The sequence below is a fragment of the Notamacropus eugenii genome, chromosome 4 (genome assembly GCF_028372415.1).
Source record: "Notamacropus eugenii isolate mMacEug1 chromosome 4, mMacEug1.pri_v2, whole genome shotgun sequence".
Taxonomy (NCBI): domain Eukaryota; kingdom Metazoa; phylum Chordata; class Mammalia; order Diprotodontia; family Macropodidae; genus Notamacropus; species Notamacropus eugenii.
The window spans coordinates 119,304,810-119,315,317 of record NC_092875.1 but is presented as its reverse complement, the minus strand read 5'-3'; positions in this window follow the sequence as shown (position 1 = coordinate 119,315,317).

The following is a 10,508-nucleotide window of genomic DNA, read 5'->3' as shown; positions in this document are numbered from 1 at the left end:
AAGGAAGAAAAAGAAAGAAAGAAGGAAAGGAAGGAAGGAAGGAAAAAAGAAAGAGGAACAAAGGAAGGAAGGAGGGAGGAAGGGAGGGGGGAAGAAAGGAAGGGAGGAGGGAAAAAGGAAAGAAAGGAAGCATATCATAAATATGAATACTTTTTCCTTTCTCCCTTCCTTCTTTTTTTCTTTCTTCCTCCTTCTTTCTTTCCTTCCTTCCTACCTTTCTGTTTTGCTCTAGATCTATGATCTTAAATAAGTACTGACAAAAGAATCCCAAACAAACAAAATCAACACATTGGCCATATTTGAAAATGTAGACCTCATGCCACATTCCTAGTCCATTACCACTCTGCCAAAAGGGAAGGAGAGGGAAGGCAACAAGTGTTTACCAAGTACCTACAAGCAGTACCTCATTTGATTTTGCAACAGTTTTTTTGGACTCTTTCTTCATTATCAGTTCCCTACACATTTCCACTTGTTTCTCTGAATTCTTTGGATTCATTCCTTCTGACACAGTGATATTGTATCATATGGCATTTACCATAATTTATTCAGTCAGTCATTACAGTGTGAGCTTCTTCATTAGATGATAAGCTCCTTGTGAGCAGGGGCTTTCTTTTGTCTTTTTGTATCTCCAGAGTTTAGCACAGTGCCTGGTACATAGTAGGCATTTAATAAATGTTTATCAATATTTATATTGAGTCCTTCCCCAATTATTGACCTCATTTTATTTCCAGATTTTTGTTTACCACAAATAGTACTATTAGGGATCTATTTTGATTCATATTGGGCTTCTCTTGTTGTCTATTATCTTTTTAGAGTCTAAACCCAATAGTGGGATCATGAATAAATTTAGTAACTTCTGTGGCAGAATTTCAAATTGTTTTATAGGATAGTTAGTCCAACTCAGAGCTCCATCAGCAATGAATTACTATGTCTGCCTTCTCATGGGTCCACTGACACTGAATTTTTTGCCATTTTGATAGGCACAAGGCACAAGAATTGCCACAATCTGCATTTCTCTGATTATCAGTCATTTTAGACAGTTTTTCATATAATTGATGATGTATAATTCTTATTTTGAAAAACATTCTTATCCTTTTTTATTTTCTATCAATATGCTATAGGTTTTGGATATCAGACTTTTATTAGACATTTAGTCAATCAGTTTACAATAATTTATTAAGCATCCACTAGGTTCTGGATACTATATGAGGCATGGGGGATACAAAGATTAAAATTGAAATAATCCCTCTAGGAACTTATATTCCATGGAGGAAGAAAGCATGTACCTATGTAAGTATGTGCAGAATAACTACAAAAAATACAAGCTAGTCCTGGTAACTTGGGAGGGAGGACCCTAATAGATGGTGGGTTCAGGACTGACTTCATGTAGAAAGAAGTGCTTGAACTGTATCTTGAAGAAAACAAGGGATTTCATAAAGCCAAGTTGATGATAGAATACATCGCAGATACTCATGGAGGCTGGTCTATGCCAAGGCACAGAGACAGGAGATGGAGTGTTATGAATGAGGAACAAAAGAAGGGCATTTTGGTTAGACCACAGAATGGGGGAAGAGGAGGAACATGTAAGAAGAAAACTAGGAAGGAGTCAGATTGTGAACAAACAGCGGAAGTTATATTTGATTCCAGGGGGAATAGGGAGCCAATGGAGTTTATAGAGTAGGGAAGTGATGTGGTCAGATCTACACTTAAGAATAATCACTTTGGCAATATGCCTGTGATGGGCAAAGCACTTAATCTCTGAGTTCTCTAGACAACTCTATCAGGCGCAGAGAAAGTGTTTACCTGAATTGACAGAGAGGGTTTCCTTGCCCAGGAGTTCCCTAGGTCCTATCCCTCTCTAATAGTAGTAGTAATAGCTATAGTTGTCCTTTCTACATTGTGAGGTTAGAGGTGTGGCACCCCTCCCTGAACCCTGCGATCTGGAAAATCCACATAAAATTTTTGGCCCTCCTTTCGTACCAGAGAAGGAGTAGGAATTTTTTTTCTTTTTTCTTCTATAGTGTTTACAATACCTTACTGTAAAATCTGGGTTAAGTATTTGGTCATAGGTTGTGTGTTGTCTGCTGGCCTTTGAGTATCGTCTTCAGCCAAAATTTCCCATTTAAATTCTTAAGTTGACAGGTGATATGTGGAAACCACTATGGGGAAAGTTGCAACTCGGAAGGGCTAACTGTATTAGGTCTAATAGTAGCTTGAAGGTTTATATGTTATCTCATTTTATTTTCTCAACAACCCTGGGTGCAGGATGCTATTATCACCCCCATTTTACAGGTGAGGAAATTTAAGCTAATAGAAGTTAAATGACTTGCCCAGGGACATACCATTAGTAAGTATCTCAGGAGGGATTTGAACTCTGGTCTTCTTGACTCCAAGTACAACACTGAAAAACTGTACCACCACACTTCCTATCTAATTATATCTAATTTATATCCGGGTGAAGTCAACCTCCCTATAACTTCTTAGTTCAAATGCTGTCTCCTATATAACCAATTTTTCCTCAACTGCCCCCCTTCCCCCTGCAGGTGCTAGTGCTCCTTTCCTCCCAAATTACTTTGTACTGTGTATATAACTTATGTATATTAATATATGTTGTCTTTGCCAGTTGAATGTAAGCTGTTTGAGTTTGAGAACTACTTCATTAGTTTTGGAACCCTTAGCACCTAGCACTGTGTCTGGTTCACAGCAGCCAGGCAAAAATTTTATAGGGGACTTTGTGAATTGTCTTACCGAAATCTAGGTAAACTGTATCTAGCACATTTTTCTAATCCATTTGTCTAGTAATCTTGTCAAAAAAAAAAAAAGAGTTTAGTCCAGCGTGGGCCATGCTTAAGTCATGCTGGCTCTTGGGGATTGCTTTCTTTTCTAGATGTTCATCAACCATGCTGTTAGCAACGTATTCTAGAATTTTGCCAGGAATTCCAAGCTTAACTCTCTTGAAACTCTCTTTCTTGAAAACTGATACAACTCAAAAAGGTGCCTTTCTCAAGCCCTGTAGCACTCTGCCTATTCTTCATGTTCTTTCATAGATCCTGACAGTAGCTTGGCTATCACCTCTGCCACTTTATCCTGACTTGTATTTCATCTGGGCCTAATGGTTTGACTTCATTACAAGAGGCACTCTTATCATGTCCCTACTTATCTTAGCTTTCAATTCCCCACTGGCCACATGAAAAACAGAAGTCTTGTCAAATGCTTTGCTAAAATTTAGATAAACTATATAAACACAGATTTCCTCTGATCTACCAGTCAATCAATCAATATGCACTTATTAAATCCCCATTATATTCCAGGCACTGTGCTAAGCACTAGAGATACAAAGAAAGGAGAAGTAGCCCCTGCTCTCAAGAAGCTTACCTTCTGACAAGGGAGACAAAGTGTATAGTAATAGGGGTCTGGTGCATGCCAAGATCACCTAAGGTGGAAGAATGAGGGAGACATCATGAATCTACTTCTGAGAGACAGGAAGGCTGGTGCAGGCATAGATGTTTATGTTGGCCTACCATGTGGTTGGGAGCAGCCTCTTTCCCTTAGCTGTACAACTGAACTGTCTGCATCTTTAAAGGATGGAGTCTCTCTTTACTGTAGGTACAAGGTTGAAGGACTCATTTACTCTCAATTGATGTCACCGTGTGGTAAGAGAGGAAGGAGCTGAGGGTTACCTCACCCTCTCCCTAGGCCATGTGACCAGGAGAAATGACATGGGGGTTTTGGTCTGCTTCATTTCTCCTTTTCTATTCTAGGTCCGGGGAATGGAATCCCAGACCTAGGAGCTCAAACCATGGAGACATCAGAGCCCAGGAATCCAGTGGCAGTTAGCCTAGGAGGAAAGCTCTGAGAAGCCACGGTCATGGAATGCTAGCCCAGGAAGGACTTTGGACTTGAAGTTTGTGGGACTAATGCTATGTAGGAATTGAATTAAATTGAGAATCTAATCCCCTTCACTCCAAAAGACGTAAGTGGTATAGGGGAGATTATGCCCTTAGGTGTTGGGAGAAAGTCTGCATATTTACTCTTATTATATCTCTGATTTAAATATTCTTTTGGAAAAGCTAATTTGATTGTTAAATGGTTAAATGGAACTAGGGTGCTTGGATCCCCCAAACTGGGACTATACACTCAATGAGGGCTCTAGCTAATGGCAGAGAACAGAAACTTCCCCTCCAACTTTTTAAGGTTAGGAGAATCCTGGAGGAGGAGGTGAATGTAACACATCTGGCCCTCTCAGTAGATTAATTTAGAATGGGATTCTGTGGCAGGTGGAGAGACTGGGAAAGGCCTCCTGTCAAAGGTTGCTTGCAAGTTATCTATTCTTTTTTTTAATTAACGAGTATTTATTATCTCTACCTTTCATCCCCTATACAAATGAAGAAAAAAAAAAACCTTTGTAACAAATGTGAATGGTTATGCAAAGCAAATTCCCACACTGACCATATCCAGAAATGTACGTCTCCCTCTACATCTTGAGTCCAACACCTCCCTGTCAGGAAATCTGTAGCATGGTTTAATGCTTCATCACTGGGTCTCTCTTTCTCTCTCTTCACAATGCATATACCCATATACATATATATATGTATATATATATATATACACACACCTACCTGCATATAAATATATATATGTATATACCTAATATGCAGATATGTGTGTCTATTTACAATACACATATGTATGTGTGTGTTATATGTGCATGTATATGTACATGTATATATATATACACACATACATGTATATATATATTGGACAGGGAGGTCTTGGATTCAAGATACAGAGGGAGACATACATATTCTTAGACATTAACAAGGTGGGAATTTATTTAGCATGACCACTCACATTTGTTACTTTTTTTTCTTTTGTGCCATATATATGCCTAAATAACAGAGTAGAGGGGGTTGGGTTCAGTGACCAAAGAGCTGTGGGGAAACAGAATGAGAGGAGACATATTCTAGTCAACATTAACTGGTTGTAGGACCTGGATTTATTCTGACCTCTGTGTGAAAGAAGAGGAGATATAGGGGAGTCATGATCAGTCTTTAAATATCTGAAGGGCTGTCATGTGAAATGGGAATTAGGTTTGTCCTGTCCAGCCTCTGAAGACAGTACTAGGATCAGAAGATGGAAGTTTCAAAGGGGTGAATTTTGTCTCCAAGCAAGGAAAGGCTTACAAACAAAGTTGTCCAAAGTCGGAGTGGCTATCTTGGGAGGTAGTGAGTTCTTCGCCATTGGAGACCTTCAAGCCAAGGAGAGATGAGAATGTATTGGGAATGTTACAGAGAGGAATTACTCTTCAGTTGTGGAATGTGACTGATCTCTTCACAAAATCATGTTTTAAAAGAATTGATAGGAATTATAAATTTAGTTAAGGGGTGATGAAAATAATGATGCAATTTTGTTCCCCAATCAAGTTCATGGACTCCCTGTAATCTATCTACAGACCCTGGTCTGATATGATAAATTGCAGAGTAGAAGCTCATCTGCATTTGTAGAGGGCATTTCTTTGCAGGGAGTGCCCTACACTTTTGAAATCACAGGTATAGTAAATATGTGCGTGTGTGTATACATACACATACACACACATTTCTGTTGCCTGTAAAATGAGGGGGTTAGACCAGATGATACCTGAAGACTCTTCCAGCTCTAATATTCTGGTTTCATCACACTAGAAGTGGGATACATCCATAACTGGAGAGAAGCTGTTCAGGGCATCAGGTCTGCCCTTACCCTCCATCCAGCTGCAGCCCTCTCCAAGATGGCATACAGCATCATGGTAGTCCATCCTCAAAGAAGACTGAGGTACAACTCCAAACCTTTTCATTTATCTCCAGTGACTGAGAAATGGCACACTTCCCTCTCTGGAACATTGCAATTAAGAGCACTTCAGAGGCCAGACGCAAATGCTTTTGAAAACATCTGTTGAGAGCTCGAGTGTAGGCAGGGCTTGGCTCCAAGGCACAGCTCTTGCTGAGGTTGGCTACGTGCTGCTTTACTTCCTCCTGGTTTCCTGATTTTCTCTTCTGAGATTAGATCTCAGATTGTCAGTGACGTGGGGGTGCTTATATGAAGGCATTTACAGAGTCTTGAACTGTGATATCATGGAAAAAACATGTATGCACACCCAGTGGGTCAGGTATCCTGGATCCCAGTCCTGATTCTGCCAGAACATCCTATATGATCTTGGTCAACATGTACTAAGAGCTGAGGTTGGAAGACGTTAAGTTTCTGACTTCACAGAACTTAGTTTAAAAGGAAAATTGGAACGATATATTATATATACATGCATAGAAAATTAGAAAGATGTGTATGATGTATGTAAGTACAATACATATGTGTGTATGTATACACACATAAAAGTGGAAATGTGTGTCTATATATGTGTATATACAAATACACAAAATTGGAAAGATGAGTGTATGTGCATATATGTACACAATATACATGTTGTTATATATACACATAAAATTGGAAAGATGCATGTATATATATCTTTAGGTGTGTGTGTATGTGCATATCATTAGACATATGTAATATATACATGCATACATACACACCTCAAGGTATGTGCATATGTGTGTATATATATGGTATATGTACATATATACACATATATGGTATATATAAGTATCTATACATATAAAATTTTTATACTTTATTTTTACAGATGAAGAAACTGAGGTTCAGAGAGATTAAGGGTCTTCTCCAAGATCACACATGTAGTCAAAAGCAGAGCAGGGATTTGAACCCAGGACTTCTGTCTCCAAATTCATCTTCTAGCCACTAGCTTCTCTGGACATCATTTCCTCTGGTAGTCAGTTGGGTTCCAGTGAATATGTCTTACTCTGTTGGTAGGAGGGGAAAAAGCAATCCAAGACCAGATGTTTGATCAGTTTAGAGCTGGAAGAGATCTTAGTGCAAACCTTTCATTGCACAGAGAAGGGAACTAAGACCCAGAGAGATTCAAGGACTTGGGCAAGCTCATAATTCTAATAAGTGTCAGAGCCAGGATTTAGAACCCAGGTCCTCTGGCTTCTGTCATAGAGTTCTTTCCATTATACAAACAAGTCTCTTTTTCGTTACTCCTAAGAAAAAGTCTAAACAAATTCCATCCCTGTAATTAGCAAGAAGCTGCTGGATTTCCAAGGACTTAACCCCAATTTGTGTTGGCTGGGGAAATGAGGAGTTGGTTCTGAGTTAAGTAAGAGATTATTCCTGCCTTAGGGGATAACTCACCACCCAAGCTCTTAAGAACAGAAACTCAGAAGAAAGAAGTTCAGCATAAACTGGGGAAAGACTGGGCCCTTTGGCCTCTGCCATTTTTGTATGACCACCACATTCCTATGATCAGCAGCTTCTCTCTATTGTATACGGCAGGCAATCAAAAGTTTCTTAGATTTTTTTTGTAGGTTTGTAGGCCATGGAGCTTCAGAAGGACCTTCAAGACCACTCATCTGGTTCAATCACCTCACTTTAAAGGAGAACAAACTAAGACTCAGACCTTTCTAAAGTCACAGAGTTAGTTAGTAGGAGGAAGTAGGTGGTACAGTGAATAGAGCACCAGGGCTGGAATCAGAAAGACTCATCTTCTGGAGTTCAAATCTGGTCTCAGACACTAGGCTGTTGACTCTGGGCAAGTCACTTAACCCTGTTTGCCTCAGTTTCCTCAACTTTCAAATGAACTGGAGAAGGAAATGACAAACTACTCCAGTAACTCTGTCAAGTAAATCTCAAAAGGGGTCATGAAGAGTTGGACATAACTGAAAAACGACTAAACAACAACACCTTCTGATTTCAAATTCAATGTTCTTTTTATTACATAATATCCTGAAGGAAGAAAAGGCAGATCAGAAAAGAGACTGATCCAAATAAGATCACTCTTGGGCAAAATTATGAAGGAGGTGGTCAGAGTTTCTTTGACTTCCTATTGTTTCCACTTTCATGCCATTTTCCACCTGGGGACCTTCCCTCATCCAAGGTGTTATCAGGAGGACGATAGAGAGACCTAAGTAAGAATTCTCTGTATCAGAGCAGGGGAGCTCCAGGGACTTTAGGTCCAAATGACTTTCCCTACGTGTCTATGTTTGTGATCTTCTATGTCAGTGGGTGCAGAACCTATGACTTTGAGACCGCATGTGGCCTTCTAGGTCCTTAAGCATGGCCTTTTGACTGAATCCAAATTTTATAGAACAAATTCTAAAGATTTCACTGGATCTACTGAACAGGGAAATGGCAAACTAGTATCTTTGCCAAGAAAACCCCCAAAATAAGGTTATAAAAGGTTAGACATAACTGAAATAACTGAACAAAAATGACCACAGAGTATTCACAGAGGCAGTAGCAGGTGATACCTTGCCCCCTGGCCCCACAAGGACTTATATTAATTTTTTTTTACAATCATGGTAGTTACATAACAGAGCAAGCAGTGTACCTGACTCATGGGGGCAAGGAAGGGAGCAGGAGTAGCCACTCCTTGAGAGGTATGCTTCCAAACCACAACAAGCTGCCTTTAACCAGCAGACTTAATAAGAAAAGACTTTAAGTCGCCAATATTTCCCTTATAAGCAAGCCCCAACATCTCACCTACTGATGAAGGAATAGATAAGAAGAGAAAGTTTAAAAGGTCAGGAGAGGTCATTCATCATAGCAAGACAGTGTGGCCATGGTTCTCAGGGGCCTGACGTGCTTTCTTTTCTGAGTATGTCTCTGTGTTCTGCACTAAGGCCTCCCACCTGGGTAACGTAACCGGGAAGGCATGCCTCATTTCTGTTTTCCTGAGAATGCCCTGGGTGTCCATGTCTGCACTGGCATGCTGTCCAGAGGCCCCAGAACACACAAAACCAACAGAAGGTCTGTCGATAAAATTTGTCCCTGAGGCACAGCTGCTGCTCCATGTCTTTAAATGACCTTCTGAGTCCATTGCCTTTGCCCCAGAGTGGGCCTAGTCCAGAAGCTAGAGACCCTGTCACATAGAACCTTAGAGATGGAAAGTCCTTTAAAGGGCATTTAATTTAATCTCTGGACTGATTTTTCTCTTTGATCCTTCTCTGTGCCTCCCTTACCCCTTCCTAAAGTATAGTACTGACTATATTATCACCCAACCCCCTTCTTTAATAACCTCTGGTAGCTTCCTCCTTCAGGATCAAATCCTCCGTCTGGTGTTCAAAGCTCTTCATAACCCGACCCCTTCCTACTTTCCAGGCTTCCTATATCTTACTTCCCTTCACATGTTCTGAGATCTGTGACTCTGGCCTCTTTATAAAACACTCCATCTCCTGAATGCAGATATTTCTCCTGGCTGGCCCCCAGGCCTGGAATTCTTTCCCTTCTCCTTCTCCTCTTCACCATCTCCTGGTCTCCTTGAAGTCCCAGCTAAAGTCCTGGCCTTTCTTGATGCTCTTAATGCCGTCCATCTGTTGATTATCCCCAGTTATCCCGTCTCTATCTTGTGTGTATACCATCAGCTTCATGTTGTCTCCCCCTTTTAGACTGGAGCTCCTTGAAGGCAAGGACTGCTTTCTCCTTTCTTTGTGTCCCCAGCCCTTAGAAGCACAGTGTCGGGCATGTAATAGGCCCTTAATAAAGGAGGCCAGGAGATTTGTATAAGAGTCCCAGGACTTTTTAATCCATGGGAGAAAGATAGATTTTTGTTTCGTTTTCTTTTGGGGGGGAGATAGGCTTAGGGATAGAAATTTAGGGTAAGAAGTATGTGAGATGTTTATTTTTAATGTCCTCAATCATATTTTTAAAGTGCTTAGCATGATGCCAGGAATATTGAGGGTTTTATAAATATTCTCTTTCAATTTCAATTAATTTTAATTTCAATTTCTCTTTTTTTTCTTTCCCTTTCTTTCCTTCCCTCCCTTTCCTTTTCTTTTCCCTCCATTAGAGATGTGAAGACCTGAAAAAAACTTTTTTTTTGGAAAAATTTTCTGATTGGTTGTTTCTTTGGACAAAGGAAAAAGTCTTTGGAGGGGAAGAAAAAAACTTTTTCCTGTTTCATGTTCTTTAGCTTTCAAATCTCTATCAGGACTAAAAAGGTTGTTGACCCTGGTGCTAAGGAATGGGTTTGGTCAAAGGAAAGGGAGCAGGATGAGAGTTACGTAAGACAAAACAAAAGCAGGAGTCAGTCCTGAGCGTAGGCTGGAAAGTCATGTCTCCAGAGTATTTGAGATTTTCTATTTCTCCCCCAAAAAAGAGGGAGGAGGGAGCGTTTAGACAAGTGTAAAGTGAGGGTGTCTTTGCAAAACAATAGCTGTAGACACAAAACAGGTCTGGTAATACCTGGAAAACGTGACCCCAGGTTGATAAGTGGCTTTGGAGCTCTATACACTAAGACAAAAACCTTTTACTATTTGCAAGCTCTTTTTTTCATTTTCCAAAGCACTCTCAGAGACTTTTTATCTTCCCAGAAACACTTTGAAGCAAATAATATTATCCCCATTTTATAGGTGGAAAAACTGACTCTCAGAGAGATCAAATAGCTTATCCAAGGTCAT